Source organism: Lissotriton vulgaris, chromosome 9 (genome assembly GCF_964263255.1).
Source record: "Lissotriton vulgaris chromosome 9, aLisVul1.2, whole genome shotgun sequence".
Taxonomy (NCBI): Eukaryota; Metazoa; Chordata; class Amphibia; order Caudata; family Salamandridae; genus Lissotriton; species Lissotriton vulgaris.
Window position 1 is genome coordinate 464,782,797 of NC_141697.1, and position 23,410 is coordinate 464,806,206.

Below are 23,410 nucleotides of genomic sequence, written 5' to 3' on the forward strand. Positions count from 1 at the left end.
TAGATTTGTTAACCATAGACTATTACGAAGTTGAGCAATCCAATGAGAATGATTCAACATTTTTATATAAGTAATTAACCTCTTTAGTAAATTTTTGGAATCCAATACCCATGGGGAAGATATTAGTAAGGAAATAGCAATGGTCTTTAGCAATGGGTTACAATTCTACCCCAAGCGATTGCCAGAGGTTAGATATATTGCAAGCACTCCTCCCATCAACTTTTGTGTGTTTAATGGTGTTTAAAGGGCTGGTTTTACTTAGTGTTTTGTCAAGAAAGGCATTAAAATGGAAGTCTCTGATGTTATATTGTGCACACCTCATTTGCACAACACTTTGGACCAAGAGTACCAGCTGAGGTGTTTTCTGAAAACAGAGTGAAGTAGCAAACAAATGGCTATGAAGTGGTGGTATACATTTCTGATCATCTCATGTCAATTCAACAGAAACTTATTTTCAACTGAAGTTGGGGTAAGGAGAACATCCCCTGCAATGTTTTATGTGGATAATGCAGTGGTATTCAATGAACACACCGTGGAATCACACTGATCTATACACACTGTCCAGAAATATTGTAGGAGTAACCATTATGAAGTGCATTTAATGAAAATCCAATTGATATTATCTAATAGTTATATGACCTGTATAAGTGCAAGGCTAAATGAGTAGATCTTGAAACAGTCACATTACTGTTGCTTGTGAGGTCAGTCTGAAAATAAGTTGCTGTTGGCCTCTTCAAATGTATAGATGGAAATAATAATGCACAGCTTTATTAAATAGCCCAGTGTGATTTGATCACATATACGGGGACTTCTCTTCGAACTACTGATAGCTGCTTATAAAGCACAGGTCATCCCATCACTTGTGTTTGCAGCACCAATTTGGTTACTGGAAATAGCTATGATCTAGATTGATTCAAAGATTCTCACATATTGGGAAGGAGGTACGGTGATGGCCAAAGGGGTAGAAGCCCACAGAGACAAGGGCTGGACATTAGGAGGTGACACTCCATGTGGGTCTTAGACCTGATGCCAGCCAACATGTGATCTGCCCGACACATTGTGCGCCACTATCTGCCTTGATCATCAGCCGGACATCGGGGTACTGGGGTAGCTACCCAAGCGGCGTATAGCTACATACTGCAGCACAGACGGACTGTCTCAGAGACGTTAGAGTTGGGGGTGGTTTTCACTTTTTGGGTTAGTTATTTTTTGGGAGACACTAGGATAGCTAGCCCACTGCCTCCGGAGACTGGATGTAGATTATAACTGGAGAGAAGTTCCAGGAGGGAGAACCTACGGGTGGACACAGTATGTAATGTATGGTCTAATATTAAAAATATCAATAAAAGGCTTTATAAAAATAAAATAAACATAAAAGATTCCCCCATATTGTGTTCAGATCGGTCAAGATATCACCAGTACAGTCTTCATTAAATGTGTTATTTGATGTCACCCATACAATTATAAACACTCTAATAGGAGCTCAAGGGCATAGCGGTACTATGTAGCATACACTTCACACTCTTTTCCCAAACAGGTCTAGTGGGTAATCAAATCAGATATTCTTCAGATAATCTAAAGTGTTTCTAGACTACTTTTAAGCATGATCTGAAAAAAACGGTCACTAGAGACAGAAATGAATAAGATTTCAATCAAATCCATATTGCCCACATGTTGTTATAATATAAAGTGTCATTGTGGTTAAACCGCTCTGGATAAACTCCATTGGCTCCCTATTAAGGAGCGAATCAAATTCAAGTCCCTTTGCTTCGTGCATCGCATCGCCCATGGCAAAGGTCCACACTACCTGAAAAATCTTCTCACCATGCATCGCCCCATCAGGAACCTGAGATCATCCGGAACGATGATGTTTAAACTCCCCAAAATCCCCAGAGCTAGGATGGGTGGGTGTTCGTTCAGATACCTAGCTTCCAAATGCTGGAACGAACTCCCGCTCGATCTTCAGATGGAACCCTCTGAAACTAGGTTCTGGGGTAAACTTAAAACATTCCTTTTTCCCCTTGTATAACCCCTCGTCCTTCCTCTGCACCTTTTTGGCTCACTCTCCCTCGTTCCTCGGGCAATTTAGCAGTATTTAGCACGGGGACACACTGTTTTGTGTAGCCAGGCGCTTTAAAATGGTTTTATTATTATTATTATTATTATTATTATTGTATTTAGCCAATACCCACACTTTGAGTTAAGATTAAAGTGTTCCACTTTGGTTTTCTGTCATAATTTTAGATGGAAGGGGTAGCAATGGGTTTGGGGAAAAATATATAATTAACATTATGGACTTAAAGAACGACTGGTGTACACGGGAGACTGAATTATCGATTAAAGAATGTAGATCACAAAAATCACAACAGCTCCTGACTTGATATGGGCTGTCACAAAGAGTTTTTTTGCTTATGGATCCAAAGCTTAAAAACGGTTATAGAATGAATTAGACACAAACATATTTACTTTTGAAGTGTACAAATTAGGAAACGTGATGTGTAACGTGATGTAGCAATTTATTTTAAATTTGTAAAGGTGTAGTAACAAAAAAAATGTAATATTCCTAATATTGTTAGATAAAGGTACTTAAAAGTAAAATTTTCCCACTGGTCTTAGTGCCGTCTCAATCTCACTACTATAGATCATGCATGAATTTTGAGCAATTAATTTTTATAATTTTGAGTAATGTTAAAAAATTATATCCAGGGATTTGTTTTTCTTTCACCAGGCTAATGGATACCCTTTCTATGTCCTCCTTATGACTTGTGTTCTAGCATTGTTAATCAAAACTGTCCTCTTTCACAAAATCCCTGTTAATGTCAATGCACAATTGCTTCTTTAAATAAGAATTAGTACCCCACAGGCACCCATGTTTACTAACATTGTTTTTTTCATGTGATCTCTTCAATGAAAAAAGCCAAAATGTATTTTTGTCTGAATGCTCAGTACTGTTGGCATAGGTTCAACCTTTTTGGTTCCACAATACAATGACCCCCTACCCATATTTTTGTCATGAGTCAATGGGAGTCTCGCAGTGCGATTATCATTGAGCCTGGTTTGATTTATGCCTATAGGGGGCACTAGGCAAAGTCACATATGTGGGGTAGCATTTTCATCAGGGAAAATGGGAAGATGCTGGGTGGTAGGAATCTTGTAGATGCCTGCTAATTCCAGAAGTTCACATCACAGAAATGCAAGGTAAATATGCAATTCAGGCAAAGTTTAAGGTTTGCAGGGCATTGCTGGTAAGACAACTTCATGGGATCCATGCAAGGCATGCCACCTTGGACTTCCCCGGATGTCTAGTTTGCAGAAATGTCTGGGTTTGGTAGGTTTCCCAAGGTGGCAGCTGATCCTAGCACAAAAGGTGCAGTCATATAGCATAGAAGTAAGACGATATTGGGACTTAGCCCAACTCTACTACCCTCTTGTATTTAATACAAATTTTTTAAAAAGCATCCAAATATAATCACTGGTGGTCTGGTGGGTTTGGTGCCCCTTGCCTGGGCAGATTGGAGAAAACTGTCCCCTAGCTGCCTCCGATAGGGGACAGAAAGACTGCTGGTGTTGTCTGGGTGATTGGGGGCTAGGCCTGATGCCTGGAAGAGTCTCCTCCATCCATTTTGCTTTTTAGAAACAAATCCCAGGTGTCTAGTGGGTTTTCTGCCTCCATCCCCCTAGGTGAAGATTGGAGAAAAAAACCTCAATCTGCCCCCACTGTTGGGAGGGACAGAAAGACCGTTGGGACTGGAAGAGGAGGGAACATTTGCCCCACCCTTAAAATGGTCCCTAGTGGTCTAGTGGGTGGAACCTTGCTTGGGGATCACCCTCCTGCGGCGGTCCTCAAGATTCTCGCTTTTCTAATATATGCACCCTATCACTGAAGCAGTCTAAGTGAAATGAGCCAAATGGCGCCTTTCATTTTCACTGAAATGACGTCAGAGCACCACACACGTTGATAATTATTTCAGAGACAAAAATAAATTGCCTCAGAAGCTGGGGAAGTTCTTCCCAGCTCCTGAGGCTAAAATAAATTAAAGCAAATCCCTATAGTTCCCACACCAGAGGGCTTTCCTGCCTCAGATGATGGGAGAGCCTGGAGCCGTCCTCAGCACACGAGCAATGGTGAACCAAACAGGTTAATAAAATAACCTTTTTAAATGATAAGGCAGGAGTAAGGGTGCAATTACTTTTTCACACAGGGCTTGCAAATGTTTTTTGTTTGTTTAATAAGTGAAAGCTGTGATTCATATTTGTCACAGGAGTTTCGACTGATCTATGGTTTTGAATTGGTTGTACCTTGATGATGGGGAGATGTGACTTAGTATGAAAAACCACAGAACCCTAAGGGGATGCACATTCTTCTTCAAATCACTGAACAATATTATAAACTCAACCTTTCCCAAACTGAAGACATGCAAATTTCCACTTAACGCCAAATATCCCATCCAGGGACATGGTATTTCACAGTCTGCAAGGCATTGCCATTTTTACTGAAAATACCAAAATAGCAAAGATGAGACTGGAGGATGGTTGTAAAGCTTGAAAAGACTTGTAGGCAGGCAGTCAACTACACATGTTTGGCCCTCCAATAAACTCCCACACAACCATCAAACACACACACTCAGGCATGCACGCAGTCATACACCATGACAGATCCATCAAGGCACTATCACTCACCGCAATCTAGGATCACACAAACAGCATATGCGCCCACTACAAACAGATGGACACAGACACACCAGCAAAGGGCAACACCAACTATTATACAGCCATACAGTCACTATAAAAACTGGCAAAGTGGTTATGATACTCTAAAACAGTCGCACAACCACACAGCTACCTTCGTCGGACCTTCGTTTTTGAAAAATCAGTTAAACAAATCAGTTAAAAGAAAACGAGTGCATAAAATTACCACATCAGTGATGTTCACCATTAATTCCACTGGTGATGTTATATATGATTACTTTTCAAGTATTTAGGTTTTGCAATCAAAGTATAACAAATTTGACGGTTGTTATTGCATTGTATTTCTTAGATTTTTCAGGTGACAAAATGAATGTTTTGCACTACATGAACAATAACTATTAACTGTTTGTAATTTTAAGAGAATTTTTTTAATGGAACATTTTCATGATTTTTTTCTAACCTTTTACAGGTGACTGTGGGGTGACTAATGATAATGTCTCTATCTGAACTGTTGTGCAGATATTAGTTTTTAGTAAGGCAAAGCTTTTTTTCCCCGACATCCCACTCAAACTTTTACCTTCCATCCCTTCTTAGATCTGCATGAAACCTGGTATCCCTGCATGGTATGTAACTTGCTATACCAAGAGAAAGCTAAACGTGAATTCCTGCCAAATTTCGTGCAAATGTGTCAAAGGGCATCAATAATATTAGAAAACAAACACCCCCGCCTCCTGCAAACATTCAATAGGTCTGCCTGGAACACAACATAACAGAAGTAAAAGTAAGTTACACAAGTTACACTAAACCATTCTTTTTTTTACATTACTTCCTTATTGATTTTATAAAACTAATCAATTCCAACCAGGGACACCGTCAACAGCTTTACTGATATATAATCAAACTTCCCCACTTTCCATTACCACCCTCCCTCCCTCCGTCCCCCAAAATGCATCTAGATAATAACAGGATCTATGCTTTGCTCCCAGTATACAGTAAGGATAAGAAGGTGCAAGGACCACCACCAGCCATTACATGCATGGTGACATCTCACACATTCATAGCTCGTTCCACATCCCAACACTATACTCTCTCTTGACTTTATTTAACTTAACGGCAAGCATTTCACAGTAAACTAATCAAGTGCAGTTCCTTCACAGGGGATAAGTGTCCAATTTGGCCTCAATAACTATAAGAAGCACATCCTATGCATCACCAGAAGTGCCTTACTAGTCCCTTTAAATTCCGAATTTATGTAGGGCCACTATCTTGCCATTGACCATTTGCTCACAACAATCCATCAGGTGCTTTAATTGTCTTTCACATGATGGCAATATTTCTTTTGGCCACTACCATGGAAAGATCTAGAAAATTACAAATATGGTTTGTGCCTTAGATTTTGCTAACAGTCCAAGTAAACACATCCCCAATACCTCATCCAGATCACTCGCCTCCTTGATCCATTCCATCACCATCGTACAATACTGCCTAATCTGTGGACACTCCCATACTATTTGAATGGAAGTCAGCCAATGAGTGTGCACATCCCCCTGGTACATCTTTCCAATCCTTGCTGAAGTATGCATGAAGCACACAATTGAATTGAGTAAATATATAAAACAGGTGGGGGAGTTTTACATTTCTTTATTGATTTAAAAAAAATAAAGCAAACTAAAGGATAGAGCTACACAGTTTGCAGACAACTCCAGGATGTCATCAATCCTGTTAATGCACAAAAATATAATCAAGATAACCAAAAGGCATCAAAGGTATAAGTAGAGACAGGCATGAAACAACCAAATCAGTAATTATGAAGAAACAGAAGAGTGCAAAACAAAGGGATGGCTGTTTTTCAAGGAGAGGCGGTGGAAGGGCACTGGGGTGGGTAGTCTGGGTCCTACCTGTGGAGGCAATTGCGCAATGGCCCCCAGATAGCCTTAGGATAGAAAGAGGGAAGTTGCAAGTCTGTGTAATCTACCAGGCTGATGTTCTACTGAAAGTGTATCAAGGGAGAAGATACCCTGAGACACCTTTGGGAGAAGCATCATTTGTGGTTGCCAATACCAGAGTGTGCTTGCCCCAATTTTGAGAGATCTTGCCAGATGGCTCAGTCAGAAATATCCCATGAACTACTGCTTCTGCAAATGCCTCAAAGTCTCACAGGCTCTAGATATAGTGCAAAAGATCACACTGTGCACCCCTCGTTGCAGTACCACATTGAAGTGGTGTTGTGCACGATTACCCTGATCATTATGCCATGGATGATGGGCAAAAAAGGTCTTTAGGGCATGCCGGATGGCTCACAACTCCAAGAGGTATATTTGACCGTGTTGCTCAGTCTGAACCCAGAGACCCCAATTTCCAAGTTTTTCAAGTGATCTCCAAAGATCAAATGTCTGTCTCCATTGTGAGATTTGTAGGAGACCAAGAAAACAATTTGCCGCCAGTACGATTGGCATCAGACATTAACCACTGAAGGTCCAGAGCAGCTTTGCCAGAGATGTGGCTGTGGTCTGAAAGGCTCTGTACGCACTTAAGATTGGATTTTCCCTTGTTAATAGAAAACCCCAGGGTGAAAAACATGAACACTGTTGGGCATAGGAGCTCCAAGACAGGCTGCGGTAATGTCAGGTTCAACAACCGGTCGCGGAGTTTCAGGAATATGTGTATTCCGATCTGAGAAGATGCATTGCAACCTGTGTTGGGACCTTTGGGAATGTCTGGGGACCAATGCAAGGTTGAAGGGCAGGATGAGTATTGAAATTGTTCTGACCCCACCACAAACTGGAGTAACGAGTTCCACAAATTGAGGTATACAATCAAACTTGGGCCTCAATCTTCTTGGGAACTAAGTACAGACAGTAGCATTCCATTTGTCTCTCCTCAGTTACACCCATAGCTAGTAAAATTTGCACTTCTCTTGAGAGAATGTCGTTATCCCCTGCGGTTATTTGGGTGTAAACTGGAAGAATGTGTGGAGTAATATCCAAGAAAGTAACGGCATAACCATACTGAACAATCTGAATGACTCATTGGTCCGATGTAATCAAGCACTAGCAGGGCAGACAATGCTGGATTACAATCCCTCTGTCCCAAAATGGGTAATGGACAAGGGACCAGAAGAGGTTTGGTGGCAACCGATGAAGAGGAGGTGGAGGAGAGGTGATGTTGCTGTCATGTCATCCTTAGTCTTTGTGTCTGTCCCTAGAGTCACAAAGAGTGCACCTGCTGTTGGACAGGTTGCGAGGGCTGACTTTTGAAATGGACAACGCTCCTCAAATACTCCTAAAAATTCCTGGCATTGATAGGTTGAATTGATTAGTAGGGGAAAATAACTTCAGAGACCAAGTTGTAATTTTGCTGTCCTTCAGGTATTTGAGAACTTTCTCAACAAAATTCTTGGCAACATCAAAAGGCATGTTCATGAAGGAAGCGGTACAAAGGGTATGCTCCGACGTGACACCCTTGCTCACTTTGCCACTGGATTCAAGCAAGCCTGGCTGAAGACGGCTGTAATACTAGAAACCGGTCCTAGGAAACTTGAGCCCGGTCCAGGGAAGGCATGACTTGGCAGTTCTGTCTGGACTGTTCCCATGAGGCACAGGGTCAGACTGATTTGCATATGGCCATGTCTGAACTGGGGTGGCAGAGTGGGCTGAAGAACGGTGATGGATTAAATCCAGATCTGTTGACTAGGTGTGAGTGTTTGATTAGTTCAGATGCTCCGTCCATAACCACCCCCTTTTGTACTGCTATGTTTATGAAGGAAGCATGAACGTACCTAGAAAATCCCTGCAATGCACCAAAGCATTACAAGGCTGGTGCCCATAGCATGCAATATAGCATGAGTGGTACCCACACCAGCATGATAACTGTATTAAGCAGCATCGCGAACTGCTAGGGTAAAAGCAATGAAGAAATTATCGGGCTATGCAGGGACCAGGATGACATGGCCCAGAAGGCAAACAACATTTAAGAAGTGCAGCACCAGACTGGCTGCAGAGAAGACCCTCTTGCCCATTCCATCTGCCCTCTTTCACTCCCTGTCCAGTGGATCAGCAGGGGAAGAATTAAGATTGACTACTAGTGGATATATAAACTACCAAATGCTCTGGTGTCAAATGCAGACTCAGGAATTTCAGATCACTCGACGTAGGTGTGTCACCTGTCAATAGGAGTACTCACTAGCAGGGATGGAAAAGGTTTTTGACTAGGCCACCAATCAGTCAGGACCTCAAAAAAAAGGTAGAAAGGATTTTGCCATTAAGAGTCGGGGTCCAAGATTTCAGGTAGAATATTGCTGTTTGTTTCTTCTCTGGGAAGCCTCAAGTCTAGAACTTTCACAGGTGTACCAACTTTCACTGGAAAAAGAGGCACTCTCTGTGGGAAACAAAAAAGGCACATTTAGATCGGATTCTTCGAAAGTATCAAAACCACTGTTCTGAAGAGGAGTGTATGAGCCAGGATCCCCATAATGAGAGAGGAGTAAGCGATCTGCCTCCTCATCACGTGGAACAATCTCAAGGCCTTATTAATCATTAGCGACTAAGGCAAAACATTTATGCAGCTTCTGGCAGTACTAGTACTGAGGAAAAGGAACTGGACGAGAATACTCCTTAACTAGATTATTTACATTATTAATGGTGCAATGTAACAGGGCAAACCCATGCAAAAGAATGCTCTGGGTCAAAGATTAAAGATGGGGCCAGATCTAGTGCCACTATAGCAGTGAGTGGCACCAATTAAGGAGGGACTTGCAAAGCCTACGGTAGAGCACAGAGCCGGATTGGGGAACTTTGCATGGGGTCAGTTGACAGCGAGGGGGAGTCCACTGGTAGAAATTTGTCTGGACTTCCTAACTGATATAAAGGACAGCAGATGCCCCAGTGATCAAAAACCATCTTGCAAATCTGCAGCACCGCTACTCAGAAGGCCGAACTTTTGAATGCTTTCTACATAACATCTCCCTGGAATGGGATTATCTAAACAGCTACGAATTTTATGTTTTTAGTGTTTCCTCTTTGACTTGTCCTTCAATTTACCTGAAAAATCCAGCAAGAACTGTAGCACCCTTGAGTCTTCGAATTGTACCAGCCCATTTTTCTGTTTTTGGTCACAGAGTTTGGTTTTCCGTTCCCTTAATGGTCTTGAGATGCATCAGGAAGCATTTGTCACAGGACACGCCGGAATCAACAGAACTCTCCTACACAAACTCCAAACCATCCAGAACTCCGCAGCCAGACTCGTCCTCCGGACTCTGCGGTACGAACACATGACGCAACACCTACGCGACCTCCACTGGCTCCCCGTCGAGAAGAAGGTTACCTTCAAGCTCCTCACCCACGCCTACAAATCCCTCCACAACATAGGACCTGAATCCGAAAGAGTCTCCTTCCCCATGCCCATGAGGAACCTCAGCTCCGCCGACCTCTCCCTGTCAGTTTCCCCGCATTTGCAGAAATAGAACAGGAGGGAAAGCCTTCTCCTACATCGCAGCCAAGACCTGTAACGAGCTCCCAGTGAACTTCAGACACTCCCCGACCTTGCACACCTTCAGGAAGGCCCTCAAGACCTGGCCCTTCGACTGATCCAGAGCTGCAATTCCCCCCCCCCCCCACCCCCACCCCCCCACCCCGAGCACCTCGAGATCCTCACAGGCGAGTATCGCACTTCATAAACCCCTGATTGATTGATCTCTTTGCAACACTCGAGAAAGCTTGAATCCTGATGTTTTAGAGAGAGACAGGACTACACACTGTCAAAAGTTCAGAACAAATGTGTAAAAAGCCCAAAATCAGTAAATGCAAGGCTCCAAATCTATGTCGAGGGTGGAGCAAAAGAGGAAATGACGTCGCCACGCACGGTGAAACCTATATGCAGCTCTGTATGCATGCCTAGAGGGAGGGCAGAGTTGCAAATGAGGCTGATGGCACCATTGCCGGACACACAGGAGCTAATGCAAGATTTTTTGTCTCTAGTTTGGTCTCTAGTAAGAGTCACAAGGTGAGAAATCTGCAGTTATGTTATGTTACGGTGCATTTTTATAGCGCACGGCTACTCTAAAAGAGTGTCCCGGCGCTTTCCACAGGCAACTTACAGTGTCAAATCAACATAACAAGTAAGACAGAACCCCAAAAAAAGAGAAAGAAAGAAAACCCACCTAAACAGAATGATTAAAAAGCCAAGTCTTCAAATTCTTCCTGAATTGAAGCAAGTTGGGAGTGCTGCGGAGTGCCAATGGAAGCGCATTCCACAGCTGGGAAGCCTTGAGGCTAAAAGAACGCCCCCCAATACGGGCCTTCCTCACGCGTGGGACCACCGCAGTGAACAGGGATTCTGAACGCAATGAGCGAACTGGGCGATAAAAAGCTAGTCTTTTCTTCAGGTATCCTGCGCCTGAGCCAAACAGAGCCTTGTGCACCAGCGTCAAGGATTTAAAGACAATCCGCTTCCGGATAGGAAGCCAATGGAGCGTCTGCAGCAACACCGAAGCCCGTGCTCGTCTATGCAGACCAAAGATTGCCCGGGCTGCCGAGTTCTGTGCCACCTGCAGACGCTGAACCAAGTAATCCGGGAGGCCTAAGAAAAGGGCGTTAGCGTAATCTAGCCTGGATCCGATGAGCGCCTGCACCGTAATCCGTCTGTGCTCCGCAGACAAAAGGGGTAGAAACTTGCGGAGCATTCTGAGGATGCCGAAACAGGTGCCGGACAGGCCAAGGATGTGCGTTTTCAGAGAGAGTTTATTGTCAAGCTTAACACCCAAGTTCTTGGCAACCAAGGATGATTGTGCCGGAGGACACATGGCGGCCGGCCACCACTGCCGCCACTCGGGATCGAAGGCACAGCCGAAGAAAAGAACCTCCGACTTGCTGGAGTTGGCCTTCAGACAGTTTTGCTGGAACCAGCTGAAGACCCTGTCCAGGCAGTCCCGGATTCTCTCCCCGTCAAATGTCTGATCTTTTTCACATGTGAAGAGGAGTTGTGTGTCATCGGCGTAGGACACGATCTGGGCTCCGTAAGCCTCAACCTCAGCCGCCAGAGGGGACATAAAGATGTTAAATAATGTCGGGCTCAAGACCGAGCCCTGTGGAACCCCAACACCCAATGGCGGCATCTCGGCGGAGCTCTGGGAAACCCAGACCGTCTGGCGGCGGCCCTCCAGGAAAGATGTAAACCATCTGAGCACCGTCCCCCTTAGGCCGATGTCATAGAGCCTGGCAAGCAACGCCTTATGGGGAACGGTGTCGAAGGCCGCCGACAGGTCCAACATGACTAGCATGGCCTTGCCACCCCCATCCAAGGTCTCCCTGATGATCTCAGAGACCTCCACCAACGCTGTTTCCGTGCTAAAGTTCGGACGGAAACCGGATTGGGATGGATGGAGCAGATTGTTAGCCTCCAGGAAGTTCGACAAGACGCCATGAACATGTTTTTCGGTGATCTTGGCCAAAGCCGGGAGAAGAGAAATTGGCCTATAATTGGCCAGAGCCTCGGCATCAAGACCAGGCTTTTTCAGGAGGGGGATCACCATCGCCCTTTTCCAGGCGCGTGGGACACTCCCCGCACTCAAGGAAGCATTGAGGATCGGGTTGACCAGGGGATTCACCACTGCCGCCATCCCAGCCAAGAATTTGGCGGGGAAGGGGTCAAGTGGGGAGCCAGATTTAAGACTGGCCAACAAGGTCCGGGACATGTCACTGGAGACAGGTGGAAAGTCCTCCAGGATAGCCATAGGCATGGCCGATGTCCCAAGTCCTACCCCAAGATCACAACAACCCTCCTCCGTGCTTTCCGAGAAGGAGGCCTGAATAGCCTTAATCTTGTCGGTAAAGAAAGTGGCAAGATCACGCGCCCACACATCAGGTAATACAGGCGGAGGTGAATAGGACGTAGGAGACGTGAACTCCTTCACAATCGTGAAGATCTCCTTACAAGAGTTTGCCGATGCCTCGATCCTCCTGGCAAGGTATTCCCGCTTGGCACCAAGAACATCACGGTGATAGGCCTTCACCGCCGCCCTATAGACGAGTTTGGCCTCCCCATCATATTGATGGCGCCAGGCCCGCTCAGCGACCTTACATTGGCTACGAGCCACATGTAGCGCCTCTGTAAACCAAGGCGCAGATTGCCGTTTCGCCGAGGACCGGGGGGTTACCTTGGGGGCAAGGTCATCTAACCTCTCAGTCAGCCATAGCTGCAGGGCCTCCGTGTCTCTTTCCGGATCCCCCGAGAGAGAGCAAGGATGTTCCGTGAGCGCCTGCTCAAGCATAGCAGGCGTCACACTATGTAACGCTCTCGAGGCCAATCTGGGTACCATGGGGACGCAGGTGTCGAACCGCCCATTCTCTAACACAAGCATTCATCTAATAGCACTGTTTGCAAGTTCAACCTTCTTGTGTTTGAACATATCAATTTAATTAACATTTAAGACGTGATAAAAAATAAAAAGTTAGTAACAATTAACTTTACGTCTTCTGCATTGAGTTGGGAGTTTGGTGTGGTGGTGACTGGCAACCAGAGTTACATCAGCATTCAATCTCACGCCACCTAGGGGGCAGGTTTACAAATAAAAGCAATCCACATAAGACTCCGAATTTGGTTTGTAGTTGGAAAGCATCCAAATTTCGGATATCCTCTTTTTTTAGTAGGCCAGGCAAAAATAAGCATTATAGGAGGATTTAAACTACAGTGTTAATGACAGTAGGTGTCAGAAGTCCCAAGACCCTACTGATCTTTTAAATAATCTTAAACTCGTACAACATTTGACTACACCTATGCACATCAAATATTATATTATTGACCAAGTTTGAACGGGGAATCTCCAATTTATGAGATTAAAAGTTCTTCCCTGTTCCCGGTCTGATCATGTTCCCATCAAATTTAACGTGAATAGCCTACATTACCAACAACAACTAGAATTAATAAATATATTGGTAATGGATCTCGAGTGGACAAAGACAATTTATGCATGGCTCTCCTTCACACTGTGCCTTGCCAAGATATTCATTAAATAGAAAAGGAGGTTTCCCTTTGGTTAGTAAAAGCTAGTAATAAGACATGCCCCCTAATGTAAATCCGAAATGATCAGGCACCAGTTGGAGCAAGAATGTCCCAGAGATTATGTCCTTGATAATCAAATTATTTTTCAAAATTGTTTGAAGGACTACAAAGCTCTATTATTACAGACTCTTTTTTTAGTATAAAAATAAAACAATCTGGTAATAAATCCAAGGGTGTGTTTAAAACTGTGGCTGAGCTTTCTAAACCAGATAGATCGTCCCTGTCTTTAGCTTCTACTTTTAAGTAAATTTTGCAATGTGTTAAACACATATTTTATTGAAAAAATTAAACCAATTAAAGATAGCATCCTGCCAGGCAACCAGGGAGCTTCTGAAATTTCTTTCAGACAGGAACCCCATTACTCTTTCTACCTTTCCCCTCTTAAAGAAGAACACCAACTGAAACTAATGTCAAAAGTCAAGTCCTGTTCACCAGATAATCCTTGCCCCCTATGGTCCTCAAAGTTTTTTCCGAAATTTCGGGTCTTTTCATGTCTTTATTAAGTTTTCCCTGTCTGGAGGAAGCGTTCCCTTTAAAGCGGCAGTAGTAATTCCCTTACAGAAAACACAACAGGGCAAAGTACCCTTACTTCTGAAAAACTACCAACCTATTTCTTTGCTGTCTTTTGTTGGCAAATTATTAGAAGCATATGTGAAACAGATTCCATGCTAACACATTGAAAACTAACAATTCTTGAATTTACACCAAACAGCATTTCGCTCAGCTCATGGCACTGAATTTATTTTATTTATTTTATTTATTTATGGAGCTTATAGAGCGCGCAGCTACCTCCGAAGGAGGTGTCCCGGCGCTAAGATTACATAACTGTCCCCATGAGGAGTAACCAAGATCATATCTCACAGAGAAAATGGGAAACGGTGAGGAGTTGACAGTTCCAAGTCCTACCGCCTAGTGAACAGCCAGGTCTTGAATTTGCGGCGAAAGGCTGGCTCAGATTCGCAGAACCTGAGGTCAAGGGGGAGGCTATTCCAGAGCTTGGCGGCAGTGACGGTGAAAGATCTGCCGCCAGTCCGAGAAAGCCTGAATCTAGGAACCAACAGAAGACGAAGGTTATTGGATCTGAGATGTCTGGCTGAAACAGAGATCTTGAGACGCTTTTTCAGATAAAGTGGGCCAGTACCATGGATAGCCCGAAATGTCAGGATCAGAATTTTAAAGTCTATGCGTCGTGAAATGGGAAGCCAATGAAGTTCTTCTCGGTAGGCTCTGACTGAAGTACGGGCAGGGATGTTACCGATGAGCCGGGCTGCCGCATTTTGGACTATTTGCAGGCGGTCAATAAGATAGTGCGGGGCACCTGCATATAGACTATTAGCATAGTCTAGGTGGGTGATGATAAGGGCCTGGACTACAGTTTTGCGTGAGGATAGAGGGAGGAAGGGGAAGATTTTTCTGATCATGCGAAGTTTAGAGAAACAGGCCCCTAAAACTTTGTTAACTTGGGCATTTCCGGACAAAGAGTTGTCAAAAATGAAGCCCAGGTTACGAGCTGCCTTCACGGGAGAGGGTGGGGGATTCAGAATGGTAGGCCACCAGAGGGTTGCAGGGGGGGGGGATTTTTTACTGAAAAAGAGAACCTCTGTTTTGTCGGTGTTAAGGGCAAGGTGATTGGCTGACATCCAGGAGCATATGTTACCAAGGCAGTTTCTAAAGTTGGAGAAGAGGGAGTCAGAATGGTCTCGAAAGGAAAAGATAAGCTGAGTATCGTCAGCGTAGGAGACCACCCTGACGCCCCAGGATTCAACTACCTTGGCCAGAGGAGCCACATAAGCATTAAACAGTAGAGGGCTCAAGGCAGAGCCCTGGGGCACTCCACACAGGAGGGGTTTGTCTTCGGATTCAAAAGGGTGCATCGTAACCCTTTGGGAACGGCTAGACAGGAAAGAAATAATCCAGGCCAGCACTGTCCCACCGACCCCTAGCTGCTGTAGGCGGGAGGTAAGTATTTTGTGGGAGACAGTATCAAAAGCAGCGGATAGGTCGAGGAGGACCAACATGGCCTCCTCGCCCCTATCCACTGATTCCCTGATAATTTCAGAGACTTCAAGCAGCGCAGTCTCGGTGCTATAGCCGGATCTAAAACCGGACTGAGAGTCGTGTAGCAGCTGATTTGACTCTAAGTACAGTGCCACTTGTTTCTGTACCACCTTCTCCAGTATCTTGGCAGGTTTAGGCAGGAGAGAAATAGGTCGATAGTTGCTAAAAAGCAGAGGGTCTGCACCAGGTTTTTTCAGTATGGGGACCAGCCTGGCCTGTTTCCAAACTGAGGGGAATAGACCTTGCGACAAAGAGGCATTCCAGATGGAAAGAAACGGGTTCACAAGGATAGGGGCGAGATTACCCATGATTTTGGCAGGAACTGGGTCCAGGGGGGAACCAGACTTAACGTTGCGTAATAAAGCTAACGCGAGATCAGGAGTTAGCTCGCTAAAAGAGTTGAAAGAACAAGAGGGGAGGCCAGGGCAATCATCAGGGAAATCCGGAGCCATTGCTGCAAAGGAGGAGGAGAGTTTAACTATCTTCTCTTGAAAAAAATCAGACAATCCATTGCAGAGATCTTGAGTGGGAGTAAAGAGGGATTTCAAAGCAGGAGGATTTACGAAGTCATTCACTATGGAAAAAAGAGTTTTGGAGGAATTCTGCGCCTGTTGAATCAAATTAGAAAAGTAAGCTCTCATGGACGAGCGTGTTAGTTTGTGGAACTTACTCAGGGCAGATTTGTAGGCCAATTTGGCTACAGGATCATAGTTCAATCTCCATTCCAACTGTTTACACTTGCTCTTTTCCTCACGCAACAGAGGGGAGAACCAATGGGCAGAAGGACGGGATCTGGAGGAAGTGACGGGGACCAGAGGGGAAACCGAGTCAAGTGCATCCGAGAGGGCCGAATTGAATCTCAATGTTTCTAAATTAAGGTCATTTAGCTGGTTAAAATGAAAATGTAGATGAGCTTCCAGGGAGTTACATGTAACTTTGGTCCATTTACGACCTTTAACTCGATTAAGGGGGATAGGGGGAGGAGGGGAGGGGGCCGTGAAAGAAAAAGGGATAAGATAATGATCGGTCCATGTCAAAGGAGTGGGGGGGGGAGTGGAGAGGGAAGGAAGATTGGAAAAAATGAGGTCAAGGGTATGGCCTGCTATATGAGTAGGACCTGTCACTAGTTGAGGCAAGGTGAGTCCTTGTAAGGTTTCTAACAGAGAGGAGGCTAGTGTGCAGGAGGGATTATCAATATGAATATTAAAATCTCCTAAAACAGTAAAATGGGGGTGTTTGAGAGAAAAATCGGCGATGGAGTGAATCAGAGTGATAAGGGAGGAAGAGGTGACGGCCGGGGGATTATAGACCAGTATGCCTGCACAGATGGAACAAGCAGGGTCCATAATTGAAAAGTGAGCGGCTTCGATGATGCCAAGGTTGGGAATTTGTGAGGTTTAATTTGAGATGGGATTTAGCAATGATCGCAAGACCTCCTCCGGTCTTAGAGTTGTCTCGATTAATGCCAATGAAATGATAACCAGGGGGAGTAGCAAGAGTGATGTCCGGTTTGGAGGAGTCTTTTAACCAAGTTTCAGTAAGAAACAATAGGTCCCAATTGTGGGTTTCAAGAGATAGCCATATGTCATGAGCATGGGCTGGGAGAGATCTGCAATTGACTAATGCGGCCTTTAAGATGGTGGATGGCTGATCATTGATTTTAGAGGGTAGACGCCGAGGTCTAGGTACTATGGGAAGAGAAAAGTTACAGTGAGGGCAGGAATAAACAGTAGTATCTAGGCTAGCAATGTTACAGCAAGTAAAGGGGGCACAGGTATCAGGACGGAAGTGAAGAAGTTGTTCAGAGGACCAACGAATTTTTGGGGCAAGTGGAGCAGGGGTTACAGCGTTTGGCGCGGGTCCGGCGCGGACGGGCGCAGACGGGCTGGACTTAGGCGCGACTTCGGCGCGCAAACGGCGCTCCCGCTGCGCTCGTCCGCTGCACTTCCGATGGAAGCACATGTTTTATAGCTGCAGATAACGTCAGTAGGGGGGTGTGGCTTCGAAAAAGGGGCGTGGCCTCACTCGACGACGGAATGGCGGCAGCGCTGACCTCTGCTGCAGCGCCTTCCAACGAAGAGTTCAAGTGCCAAGAGGGAGAGCAAGGAAATAGGAAGTGCAGCAAGTAAATAATGTGACAGTCCAATGTTTAAGATCAAATTAAAACAGGTTAAAAAACACACTCCCGGCTTTCCGCCTCAGGAGAACAAGAGAGCAACCACCGGCGCTTGTAATCAGCGTCCTTATGAATGCTCTTACAGTAGTAGATGACATGCATAATAATTGTGGCAAGGGTCTGACCTCTGTTTTAGTCCTGCTGGGCCTATCAGCAGACTTCAACATGGTCAACCACAATTTGTTGCGAACACTGTGGAGGCTACGGGATTTTAAGGCCCATCCCTTCACTGGATAAGATCATTTTAGAAGAACTGCACTTAGTCCGTCATCTCAGTATTTGTCTGGCCACAGCATCCCAACCTAGATTGTGGTGTCCCTCAAGGATCCTCTTTATCACTGCATTTCTTCAACATTTACATTAAACCCTTCATCCAGGCATTGGGTGATATGAACTGTAAGGTATACAATTATGTTGATGACTCCAAGTTACTTTTTAGACTTTGCATCACAGAGAAATTTCCATTCTGTTATGCCTTTCATATGGGATTGGATGGGCAGTAAAGTCCTAAAGCTTATGCCCAAAAAACTGAAATTGTTATTTTGAATAACAAAACTGACGCATGGAACCCTTCTGCCTCGCTTTCCAAAAAGGGGGACAACCCCAGCCTAACAACATCAGCAAAAGCTTTGGACGTCATTATAGATAGCTAGCTCATGTTGAAACCTCAGACTGGCTCTGGGTTTTCAATCTTTTTCATGACTCCTAGGAAAACCGAAAAGACATCCCGGTACCTCACGGACGATGCCTTCATCTTGGTGGTTATGGCATTATTACCATACCTTTCAGGCTTGACTAAGCCAGTTCTCTGTATCTTGGCTTTCCTAAAAATCAATGACAAAGATTGCAGATTGTTCACAATCAGGCAACCAGTCTTTTCTTTAAACAACCTTGGAACTGCCACATCACTCCTCTGTTGAGAGACCTTCATTGACTCCTGATGGAACAAAGGATCTCCTTCAAAGCCTGCTGTATTATCTTTAAGACTTTATGTGATATGGGCCTTAATTTCTACAAACAAAAATTGTGAAAAACTTACCAGCTAGAAAACTACGCTCTTCCTCTTCCAATCTTGTGACCATTCCAAAATTCAACAAGAAAAGAACGGGTGGGGTTAGGTTGTTTGTATAAACTCCCACAATTTGGAACTCCCTGCATTTAACAGTACGCCTTCAGACTAATCATTTGAAAATGTAAGAAAGAGCTGAAAACATGGCTCTTTAGGAAAGCATACTAGTTTCCACTCATTCGTAATGTGCATTTGGCTTGGTTTGGACTTCCTACTGTTCCCTAAACCTAAGAAACCGCTTGGTGAATGTGCACTTAACAAACACAATGTAAGATAACATAGCTTAACTTGTACATAACAGTGAACCAAATTCTAAAAGAAAAGGTTTAATGTTTTTCCTTTCATCACTTTATCTCCTCGCCTTTCCATTTGCCCTAGTTTCTGTTTCCAATGTTCCAATCTACTTTGTCAACTCCACGCATATGGTGGCACTGAGGATCATAGTAAAGATATGGACAGTAACACCACCAACTTCAGCAGCATGCATCTCTCTTCAAGATCTCTCCGGACAGGCGGGACCTGAATTGGCTTCCATATGAATCTCGGATACAGTTAAAAATTGCATGCATGGCTCACAAAGCCATCCACTTCAAGACCCCCGCTGTACCTCGCACAGAAACTGGTGCTCTCCTGTGGTTCTAGAGGTTCCAGAATCAACAGCACCCTTTTGCTACAACCACAAAAATTCAAGAAAACAAAGACCTATATGCGAGCCTTCTCAGAGATGGCTATGAGGATCTGGAACTCCCTTCCACTGTCTTCTTCAAAAAAGAAGTCAAAGGGCTCCTGATGAAGAAATTTCTACCTTAATCTGGCGCCTTCATCTGGTGCTGCGTCCATTCCTGTTGACTCTGGCCTAGCCACCAGGTTCACAAGTATCTTGGACAATTCTAGGCTGTGATCTTGTTGCGCTGTCGATCCTGTTGTGTCTGTTTTTTCCACATGAGAATGGTGGACAAAGACTTTGAATTTGTGGCTTTGTTTATTCAGTTTTGTTTGCTTACACCCTTCGTGATGCATAATCTGTAAAGCGCTCTGATAACCTTGATGGTCATGTTCGCGCTATATAAAAGTTTTTAAAAAAAAATCACAGTGGCTGAAATAGGAGGTCCTGTTTTTTTCTATTATTTTTTTAATTAACATACATTTAGCAATCAATCCCATCTAGAAAGCTACGTATTTATTTATTTATTTATTTATTTCTAAATTTCTAAAGCGCGAACAAATACCATAAATGGTGTCTCGGCGCTGGGCAGACAAGGAGGCACATCCTGAGCATTATTGAGTGAATAGCCATGTCTTCACTTGCCTTCTGAAGAGCAATAGTGAGGGGCTGGTTTTTATGTGATGGGGCAAGGAGTTCCAGAGCCTCGAGGCGGCCACCATGAAGCGTCTGTCTCCCCAGGTGACTGTTCTCACTCGTTGAATGCATAGTGAAGCGGATGAGGCTGATCTTAGCGCTCTTTTGGGAACGTACAGCTGCAGTGATTCCCTAAAGAAGTCGGGTCCTTGGCTGTTCAGTGCTCTGTATATAATGCACAGAGCCTTGAATTTGGTTCTCTTTTATTGGGAGCCAGTGAAGTTGGTAAATGACTGATGAAATCGGTGCAAACTTGGGTGTTCTGGTCAGGATTCGCGCCGCGGCGTTCTGCACCATTTGTAGCTTTTTGAGGACCTGCTCCTGGGCGTTCAGCAGAAGCCCGTTGCAGTAGTCCACCTTGGATAACACCAAGGAGGACATCAGGGTTTTCCCTGCAGACAGTGGTAGGTAGGGTAGTAGCTTTTTCACCTTCTGTAGCGTGAAAAAGGAAGAGGAGACCACTGCGTTGGCGTGATTGGTGAAACTTAGTTTGTTGTCGAACAACACTCCTAGGTTTCTGACCTTAGAAACTGGGATAGGTGGATTGCCCATTTCCGATGGCCACCAGATCGGGGACCAAGATGGTTTTAGGTCTCCAAACACCATTACCTCGGTCTTATCGGTGTTTAGTTTTAGACAATTATTGTCCATCCAGTGACTAATGGCTCTCATACCGGTCTGAAAGTTGGCTGCTACTTCAATCCCGTTCTTATGTACTGCCAACACCAACTGGGTATCGTCGGCGTACGAAGTCACTCCCATTCCATGGGTTTTAATGATCCTCGCCAGGTCCGACACATAGATGTTGAAAAGTGTCGGACTCAGCGAGGATCCCTGGGGGACTCCGCATGGCAGCACGAACGTTGGTGAATAGAAGTTCCCCATCTTCACTGACTGTTCTCTATTGGCTAGGAAAGAGGTCAGAAGTTCCACAGCCCTGCCCTTTATGCCCATAGCTTTGACACGGTCGATCAGGATGTTATGATCGACCGTGTCAAAGGCCGCTGATAGATCTAGCAGGATCAGAACAGCCGAACCGCCCTGGTCCATGATCTGTCTGATCTCTTCAGAGGCCTTGATGAGCGCTGTCTCCGTTCCATGTCCTCTTCTGAACCCGAACTGGGTGTTATCCAACAGGTTATTTTGATCAATGTAGTTGGCCAGCTGTTTGGTTATGGCTTTTTCAAGAATTTTTGATGGGTAAGGGAGAGCTGCTATAGGGCGGTAATTTTTTAATTCTAAGGTGTTAAGAGTTGGTTTCTTTAATAGAGGCTTTATTATTGCAGTTTTCCAGTTTTGGGGATATTTTCCTGTCTCACAAATGGTGCTGCAGATGTTCTCCAGGATTGGTGCTACTACATCAGATGTTAGTTTGATAATGGTTGGTGGGCATGGATCAAGAGGGGATCCTGACATAGTGGTTTTAATGAGGTCTTTTATTTCTGTTAGTGATGGGGGGATAAATTCGTTCAGAGATGAGGACGTGAGTTCTATGTTCTTGGTGTCGTCTGACAGTTCCTCATTCGTGATGTTGTTAAATTTATCGAAAATTTCAGTTACCTTGGTCCTGAAGAAGTCGGCCATTTTATTGCAAAGGTCTTGGGAGGTTTCAGTGATATTGGCTGTTGGTATCGTTGTTAATGTAGCCACGGTCTGGTATAGTTGCTTACTGGAATTCTGTGCTCTTTCTATCTGTTCACAGAAATATTTGCTTTTTTCCTGTCTTAGCGTTTTCCTGTAATCTGATAGCGCTTGTTTGTATCTTTCTTTGTCGTTGTTGTCATAGTTGACTCGCCAACGCCTTTCTAGATTGCGGCATTTCTGTCTCTCTATTCTTAGCAGTTCGGAGAAACATGGGGCTGATGGTGTTGCACGATTAGACCGCACTCTTTTTAGAGGCGCTACTTGATTTAAGGTATCTGTAAGCCATTGGTTATAATTATTTGCTGCTAGTTGAGGGTCAGATACTGGGGGTGGTTTAGTGTTTCCGAGAGTTTCGGCTAAGGTGATCGTTTCTATATTATTCCAATCCCTGCAGAGCCTCTGTTGTTTTTTTGCCGAGGGTTGGTTTTTGTGTTTTTTAACACTAACGCAGAAAACCACCACTGCGTGATCTGACCATACAATTGGAATTACAGTAGGGGGGGCAATGGCCGGGTTATTCGTGAACAATCCGTCAAGAATGTGGCCTGCTTTGTGTGTAGGTAAGGTGACCAGCTGGTTTAGGCCGGCTGCCTTAAGGTCCTCAATCAAACTCAGAGTGTCTTTGTCTAGGGTGTTTTCTAGATGAAAGTTAAAATCTCCGAGTATTGTGAAGTCAGAGACTTCTGGCACAGTTTCTAATAAAGTGCTGATGGATTGGAGAAATGGTGTTCGGGCCGCAGGGGGGCGATAGAGCAGGACTCCATTGAACACTTGGGTGGGGGAAAGCGTGATGGAGAAAGATAATGTTTCAGCCGAGATAGGGCTGAAGTTCCAGTTTTTACTGCTAGATTTTGCAGTAGGATTATGGCGAGGCCGCCTCCTTTTTTTCCGGCCGGTCTGTCTTGTCTGACAATGTAGTAGCCCTCAGGGACGGCTGTCACGAGATCGGGGTCAGAAGCCAAGTCGGCCCATGTTTCTGTTATGAACAGAATGTCTAATTTGTGTGCCGATATTAGTTCGGCCACCTCTTCTTTGTGTTTGCACATAGATCTCGCATTCACTAGTGCGCATTTAATGCTTATGGTATCTTTATGTGGTGCTCCAGGAATTGGGGGTGTCTGAGTAAAGGAGTGGGTGCATTTGAGATTGCATTTAGGGCAAGCTTTGTAAATTACGTCGGAATGCGCGTCTAAGTTAAGAAGTGGGCAATCCTGGCGGAGCATGGTGCTTCGAATCTCTGTCAGGTAAGAGGAAGAGTATTTCAGAGACTTACTAGAAAGGTGTGGAGGTTGGGTAGGATTTAGGGCTCTGGGCGCGGGTCCGGCGCGGACTGGCGCAGACTGGCACCCCTTTGGCG

At 44.7% G+C, this 23,410-nt stretch overlaps 1 protein-coding gene across 2 annotated transcripts in view; it reads right to left on the bottom strand.

The window, feature by feature from the left end:
- The window catches only part of JAG2 (jagged canonical Notch ligand 2), a 300,244-nt gene that overhangs the window by 182,140 nt on the left and 94,694 nt on the right, over positions 1-23,410 (bottom strand). The window lies entirely within an intron of this gene.